Source organism: Oncorhynchus keta, chromosome 14 (assembly GCF_023373465.1).
Source record: "Oncorhynchus keta strain PuntledgeMale-10-30-2019 chromosome 14, Oket_V2, whole genome shotgun sequence".
In the NCBI taxonomy this organism is placed as follows: domain Eukaryota; kingdom Metazoa; phylum Chordata; class Actinopteri; order Salmoniformes; family Salmonidae; genus Oncorhynchus; species Oncorhynchus keta.
Window position 1 is genome coordinate 59522471 of NC_068434.1, and position 8785 is coordinate 59531255.

Sequence of the window (8785 nt, forward strand, 5' to 3'; positions counted from 1 at the left end):
TCAGTAGGAATCTCCAACCAAATGTCATCCATCTTCTCCAACGTGGCCTGGTGGAGATGGAGAAAGAGTTATACATGTGATTACTGACTATCTCCCCATTTTGCAATTGAACCCACTCTCTCTGCATCCCTCTCGCTCGTTGCTTACATTATTGGTGGAGGGTAGAGCCATTCTAAACTTTAGCAAATTGTTTTTCTGATGTGATGTCACTGAGACTTTGATGCTGTCTAGGATCACTTTCTGAGATCCCTGCTTGGTAATGTTGTGAAATGTGCTGTTGTAATGAAATAAAGAATCACAACTCGGAAAAATCATGCCAAAAAAAAGATGCCGTGAGAATATGTTAAGTTGTCAGTCAAATATTGACATAGCTCAAATGACAGTAAAATACATGTCAGTCCTAATAAGTGCACAACTATTTCATGGAATGCAACTTCTGGCAACGTTATACTGTTTCTTCCTTTCCTTTACATTTTCTGTTCAAGTTATCAGCAAGTTATCAGTCATTATCAGTCATTATCTTTATATTTCCATTCAACAATCACATGCTGTCAAACCATATAAAAACATTTCATTGGGGATGGTTATGATTTTATTCTTTAGCTATATCAGTGCTGTTCTGACTTAGATCTGTTATAGTGATAAAGGTCCATTGATCCACACAATTCTTTAGAGGCATTTCCTTGCCGTTTTCATAATTTGGCTGCATGATGTTGATGAGTCTGTAAGCAGAGAACAGAGTTCTGGGTGTTGGTCAAATCAACTTACACTGAATGGAAACGCATGCTTCATTATGGTTAATTCATGACAGTATGCGACTAGATAATCTAAATATTAATGTATGAAGAGTTTCATTCCAAAATGCATTATATCCCTTTTCAGAAATGTCGGTAAAAAAAATCATCTTGTGAAAGATGTAGAGCTGTTCTTTGTCATTTTACCATGACATGGGCTAGTGAAAAGACAGCCATGAGGTTGGTGGAAATAAAGTATATTGTAAGGATATTTTATTTTAGGGAGACAAATGTTTTGTGGCAAAACGCTATATTACCTTTTCAAATAACAGAACAATATAAAAAGTATCCCAATTGGGTTTCAAACAGTTACAAATAAATGATCAATACATAGCCTAAATAAATATACAAATAATACAATAATACATTGTTTTTATCTAACATCACCTAGCCAATGTATTGTATGCAGAGTGAGCAGCTGTTGATGGAATTTATAGCTTTAAAGGAATGATTAGAATACTCCACTCAGAAACCATATAATTGTAGAAATTTACTAGAATCATAAAGTTATAATTAATGATGTGTGTAGTTTTAGTCAGTCAGACAATATGTCTATTATAGTGTATTGAGCACAGACTGTCTGAACAAGATTCGGGGCCGACCTTGGCTAGGGGCCACTGAGAGATTGGGGGGAGGACAGGGAGTGATTATCACTGTGTTTTCATGGTCCCTAATCTTTGTCGGCTGGGTAGCAGGACATTGTGTGAATGTGTGTGCATATGATTGTGTGAATGTGTGCGTGAGAAGCCAGTATAAAATAAATTGTTTTGTACAACAGGCGAGCGCGCTCTCGTAAATACATTCTCTGACTATTGAAGCTGGGCCTCCGTCTGATTCATTTCAACCAGTTTCTTACAAATTCTGGGTTTCAGGCTGAGTAATTCATTAAATTGGGTTTATGAACATTGAGAACCTAATTCTTGTGACAGCAGGGTGTAAAGTTTGTTCTCTTTTTTGTTTAAGCAACTTTTGGAACAATTTAATGGGGGGGGGGGGCTTACCGTTTTTTTTGTTAGGATAAATCAAGGGAAGTTTTTCATTTTGATTATATAAACTTTAGGCAATGATATAAGGACATTGAAAGTCTGTCGGAATTAATTTGACGGTCAAGGATGGATTACTTCTTATTGTTGGAGTGACACAGCCTGCTGTTCCCCTTCACGATAAACACTACAAATGTCGGCTCAATCGGATATTACCCTAAAATGGATGGAATTGAATCCAGCTGTAAAACCTAGATTCAGGGCTGGATTCAGTTGGTATCACCCAAGATTATCTGTCATAGCCTAGTTTGGTGATACAGATTGAATCCAGCCCTGAATCTAGCCCTACACCAGGGGTTAAATTAAAATAAACATCTGACAACATTATACAGAAACCTCAAGAAACCTCAAGCCCAACTCTCTAAATATATGGCTCTAGATATAGCAGTTTTGGATACGACACTAAAAAACATTGGGTTGTTTGTTCAACCCATTCACTGGGTTACAGGCATTGGGTCATAAATGTAATGTAAATATGGGTCACTTAGGTGGGCTGTTTTCGTTACAAAGAGCAAGGTTGGGTTGTTAATGCTGGGTTACTGATGTTGGGTGATTGAGATTTGCCCAGTGGGTGGGTTAATTCTCCCACCAAATCCAGAAGATCAAAGTGATCCGGTAAACTCATCAATGAGGATTGTTGCAGCTGTGTAGCAAGTCTACCAGACAGTGTAGCCTGCGCTGAGTGGAATTGCAATGTGCAAGGTGTTGTAGCTGGCCAAAAACTGTGAGTAAAAAGCTAGAAAGGCTAAGATAGCTAACATTACTAATTATCCATTCAGGTTAAATAGACCTATCTATAATAATGACATACTGTATCTGTTGTTGACAATTTTAGCAAACAACCCCATGCCTGCTAGCTTGAGCTTGAGCCAACAAGCTATTTTCCTGTGCTGCGTGGTAACAAAAATGTTAGATTTTTGTTGAAGTTTGGCTAGCTGGCTATGTCAGTAGCTGTAGCAAGCTTGTCTTCTGAAAGCCTAACATTACTGTGTGGTGCATTCATTCACATCAGGTAGGTAGCTAAATAATTTAGCCTAACAGTAGACCAGTTAGTTACGTATAGATTTTACTAAGCTAGCTTGGCCTATTCCATGTCTGAGTTAATTTAACATGGTTGTAGCTGGTTGGCAAGCTTATTATTACTCAGGCTATTATAGTGGTTCAGTTACTATATATTTTACTTGTTGCCTAAATGTTTCTGAGTTAGCTAGCTAGCTGGCTAGCTAATCAGTCTGGATGCAGACAATTACTTTTGGGCAGCTAACGTTACAGTGCATTGAACATATTTAGACCCCTTGAATGGGGAGCGTTGCTGAACAGCTATTTTCATGTCTCTCCAGATATGTTCATTTGGGTTCAAGTGCGGGCTCTGACTGGGCCACTCAAGGACATTCAGAGACTTGTCCCGAAGCCACTCCTGCAATGTCTTGGCTGAGTGCTTAGGGTCATTGTCCTGTTGGAAGGTGAACCTTCGCCCCAGTCTGAGATCCTGAGTGCTCTGGAGCAGGTTGTCATCAAGATCTCTCTGTACTTTGCTCCATTCATATTTTCCTCTCCTGACTAGTCTCCCAGTCCCTACCACTGAAAAACATCCCCACAGCATTATGCTGCCACCACCATGCTTCACCGTAGGGTGGCCAGCTCTGGGAAGAGTCTTTGTGGTTCCAATCTTCTTCCATTTAAGAATGATGGAGGCTACTGTGTTCTTGGGGACCTTCAATGCTGCAGAAATGTTTTGGTACCCTTCCTCAGATCTGTGGCTTGACACAATCCTGTCTTGGAGCTCTACTGACAATTTCTTCGACTTCATGGCTTGCTTTTTGCTCTGACATATACGGTCAACTTTGGGACCTTAAAAAGACAGCTGTGTGCCTTTCCAAATCATGTCCAATCAATTGAATTTACCACAGGTGGACTCCAATCAAGTTGTAGAAACATATCGATGATGAGCAATGGAAACAGGATGCACTTGAGCTCAATTTTGAGTGTCATAGCAAAGGGACTAAATCCTTAATATTTCAGTTTGACATTTTTTATACATTTGCAAAAATGTCTCTAAACCCGTTTTCGCTTTGTCATTATGGGGTAGTGTGTGTAGATTTGAGGAATATTTGTTATTTAATCTATTTGAGAATACGGCTGTAACGTTACAAAATGTGGAAAAGGGGAAGGGGTTTGAATACTTTCCGAATGTAATGTATAGCTAGATACATGTTTTAAAATGAATGGAGTGTCTCAATTGTTCATCCAAGCTTAGGCTATCCATTTTTAATCTCCACCAAAACTGGGTTAACATTGTCTTTGTCCCTCACCGCCCAGATACAAAAAAAACACATTGTCCTGAAAGTGTTTCTCCCACCTCCAGTGTACTGTGTGCAGGAAGCTCCATGTTGAAATGAAAGTAGTCTCTCCAACATTTATCCATTTTGGCTGTCTCCTAAAAGCTTGTTATGTCTTTGTCCCCGAGGTACTAACTTTCCTTTTCTGCTAAACATTCAAAGTGTAATGAGTACTTTGGGTTGTCAGGGAAAATGTATGGAGTAAAAGGTACAATATTGTCTTTAGTAATGGAGAAGTAAAAGTAAAAGTTGTGAAAAATATAAATTGTAAAGATACTCAGAAAAACTACTTAAGTAGTACTTTCAAGTATTTTTACTTAAGTACTTTACACCACTGCTCAAATGTTTAAATATATATATTTCTAACTAGGCTGAGAAGAACAATGCATTGGCAGTGCAATTCAAGAAAAGCCCATCTGCATTGATAATGTTTTGGGCCTATAGCCTACTGCACAAACCTCATTACTACAGTAGTGTTTTTAATAGGTTAATGTTGCATAGGTGTACATTTTTTTAAGTCAAGCATAAAACATTTACGGTAGATCTCGGCTTGCATTTTGACTCAGTGGTCTCAACTCAAAAAAGGTTGGTGACCACTGACATAGCCCAACAGTTGCTTGGTTAAAAAAATTGGCATATCACGTTTTCAACCCAATCTCCAAATAAATCTGCAACCTGTGGTGTGACTGCGGTAACATAATTACGCCATGGCTGGATGTTTTAATTATGCCATATGTTGCCATATTTTAGCTGTCAAAATTACGCCATTGCTTGGCATTTTAATTAAAACAAAAAAATGAGTGGTTAGCCAGAGTCTGCGGCTTAAAATCAGTTCAATGTAATCTACGTAATCCCCATGAGGGCCATAAACAATAACAAATAATGTTGCATACTTCAAGAAAGGTGAAAATATCAAATTTCTGCTAAATTAAATTGTAAATTGCTGAGGTGTAGTAACATTTGAGGACACATCCTCAACTGCACAGTACAAATAGGCAAAAAATGACATATTTTATGATGTATTTCCTATTCAACAAAAATATGAATAAGGCTTGAAATTACTTGTATGCTTTCTAAATATAGTATAATCAAATTATAAAACGACTAACTATAAGATTTCACCTTCCTTATAAGTGTAAAATACATATTTGTATGTTTAGTGGTAGAGAAAAAATGTGCAGACAGTGGGGCAAAAAAGTATTTAGTCAGCCACCAATTGTGCAAGTTCTCCCACTTAAAAAGATGAGAGAGGCCTGTAATTTTCATCGTAGGTACACTTCAACTATTCAACTACAGACAAAATGAGATTTTTTTTCTCCAGAAAATCATTCACTAGGTCCCCCCGTGTGGTTCTGGGATTTTTGCTCACCGTTCTTGTGATCATTTTGACCCCACGGGGTGAGATCTTGCGTGGAGCCCCAGATCGATGGATATTATCAGTGGTCTTGTATGTCTTCCATTTCCTAATAATTGCTCCCACAGTTGATTTCTTCAAACCAAGCTGCTTACCTATTGCAGATTCAGTCTTCCCAGGCTGGTGCAGGTCTACAATTTTGTTTCTGGTGTCCTTTGACAGCTCTTTGGTCTTGGCCATCGTGGAGTTTGGAGTGTGACTGTTTGAGGTTGTGGACAGGTGTCTTTTATACTGATAACAAGTTCAAACAGCTGCCATTAATATAGGTAACGAGTGGAGGACAGAGGAGCCTCTTAAAGAAGAAGTTACAGGTCTGTGAGTGTCAAAAATCTTGCTTGTTTGTAGGTGACCAGATACTTATTTTCCACCATAAATTGCAAATAAATTCTTTAAAAATCCTACAATGTGATTTTCTGGATTTCTTTTCTCATTTTGTCTGTCATGGTTGAAGTGTACCTATGATGAAAATTACAGGCCTCTCTCATATTTTTAAGTGGGAGAACTTGCACAATTGGTGGCTGACTAAATACTTTTTTGCCCCACTGTATTTTCTAAAGGACTCTCTTGATGAAAACATCTTCCTGCATCGTTGTGAATGTCTCACAGAGCTCTAGCTTGGCTTCAAGAACTCGATAGGAACCCGCCTTTCATCTCATATGAATATTGTCCATCTTTAACAACAAATTGTTTTTTGGTTTAAAATCAATTAATTATTTTAGACTAATGGATATAAATCAAACTCTGAATGTGCTAGTGATGAAACTACACTCTCCAGCTGCTCTACGGTGTAAGGATTGCAGCCATGTGCTTCATCAGTGGTTGTGATGTAGGGTTCAGCCAGAAGTTGATTGGCAGTTGGAAGAGTGAATGAAACGGTACTGTAACTTGGCTTTGGCTCACCTTTTCTATGTTTTTTTCCTTCACATTAAATATTGACCTCTTCCTAAATATTTGGTCACATGATACATTTTATGTATGGTTTCCTAGAAACATGGCTGGCTCAACTGACCTACACCACTCCCCCCTAAGCAAGTTGTCCAAAAAAACAGATTTTCACAAAGTCAAATTCATTTATTGTGTTATGGGTTTCATATTGCTTGTATCTAAACCAAAGAAGATACTTTTAAGATGGTTTTATACATCCGTTTTGGTCTATGTAAAGTACAGCTTATGCCTGCCAGGATCCAGTTGCAGAGGGAGTCCCAGGGTCCTTAGCTTAGTGATGAGTTTTGAGGGCACTATGGTGTTGAACGCTGAGCTGTGGTCAATGAATAGCATTGTCACATACAGTTGAAGTCGGAAGTTTACATACACCTTAGCCAAATACATTTAAACTCAGTTTTCCCAATTCCTGACATTTAATTCTAGAAAAAAATCACTGCTTTATTTTAACAATGTGAAATGTCAGAATAATAGTAGAGTGAATGATTTATTTCAGCTTTGATTTATTTCATCACATTCCCAGTGGGTCAGATGTTTACACACACTCAATTAGTATTTGGAGGCATTGCCTTTAAATGATTTAACTTGGGTCAAACGTTTCGGGTAACCTTCCACAAGCTTCCCATAATAATTTTGGCCCATTCCTCCTGACAGAGCTGGTGTAACTGAATCAGGTTTGTAGGCCTCCTTGCTCGTACGTGCTTTTTCAGTTCTGCCCACAAATGTTCTGTAGGATTGAGGTCAGGGCTTTGTGATGGCCACTCTAATACCTTGACTTTGTTGTCCTTAAGCCATTTTGCTACAACTTTGGAGGTATGCTTGGGGTCCTTGTCCATTTGGAAGACTCATTTGCGACCAAGCTTTAACTTCCTGACTGATGTCTTGAGAAGTTGCTTCAATATATCCACATAATTGTCTTTCCTCATGATGCCATCTATTTTGTGAAGTGCATCAGTCCCTCCTGCATCAAAGCACCCCCACAACATGATGCTGCCACCCCCATGCTTCAAGGTTGGGATAGTTCTTTTTTCGTCCAAACATAACGATGGTCATTATGGACAAACAGTTATTTTTTTGTTTCATCAGACCAGAGGACATTTCTCCAAAAACTACGATCTTTGTCCCCATGTGCAGTTGCAAACCATTAGTCTGGATTTTTTTTTATGGTGGTTTTGGAGCAGTGGCTTCTTCCTTGTTGAGCGGCCTTTCAGGTTATGCTGATATAGGACTCGTTTTGCAATGGATATAGATAATTTTGTACCTTTTTCCTCCAGCATCTTCACAAGGTACTTTGCTGTTGTTTTGGGATTTTGTCACGACTTCCGACGAAGTTGGTCCCTCTCCTTATTCAGGCAGCGTTCAGCGTTTGACGTCACCGGCCTTCTAGCCATCGCCGATTCACTTTTCATTTTCCATTTGTTTTGTCTTTGTTTTACACACCTGGTTTCAATTCCCCAATGACATGTTCATTATTTAACCCTCTGGTTTCCCCATGGTTTTTGTGCGTGATTGTTTTATGTATGTTCGGTCCATTATTGTGGGCTTGGTATTACGACATGTCATTGGAATATTTGAGTAAAGTTACTTGTGTTACTCATCTCTGCTGTCCTGCGCCTCCTTTGCACCAGCTACACCCAGACCACAACAGATTGATTTGCACTTTTCGCCTCAAAGTACGTTCATCTATAGGAGATAGAATGCATCTCCTTCCTGAGCGGTATGATGGCTGCATGGTCCCATGGTGTTTATACTTGTGTACTGTTGGTTGTACAGATTAACGTGGTACCTTCAGGCATTTGGAAATTGCTCCCAAGGATGAACCAAACTTGTGGAGGTCTACAATTTTTTTATTTTGATTTTCCCATGATGTCAAGCAAAGAGGCACTGAGTTTGAAGGCAGGCCTTGAAATACATCCACAGCTACACCTCCAACTGACTCAAATAATGTCAATTAGCCTATCAGAAGCTTATAAAGCCATGATTTCATTTTCTGGAATTTTCCAAGCTGTATAAAGGCACAGTCAACATAGTGTATGTAAACTTCTGACCCACTGGAATTGTGATACAGTGAATTATAAGTCAAATTATCTGTCTCTAAACAATTGTTGGAAAAATGATGTCCTAACTGACTTGCAAAAATTATAGTTCGTTAACAAGACATTTGTGGAGTGGTTGAAAAACAAGTTTAATGACTCCAACCTAAGTGTATGTATACTTCCGACTTCAACTGTAGGTGTTCCTTTTGTCCAGGTG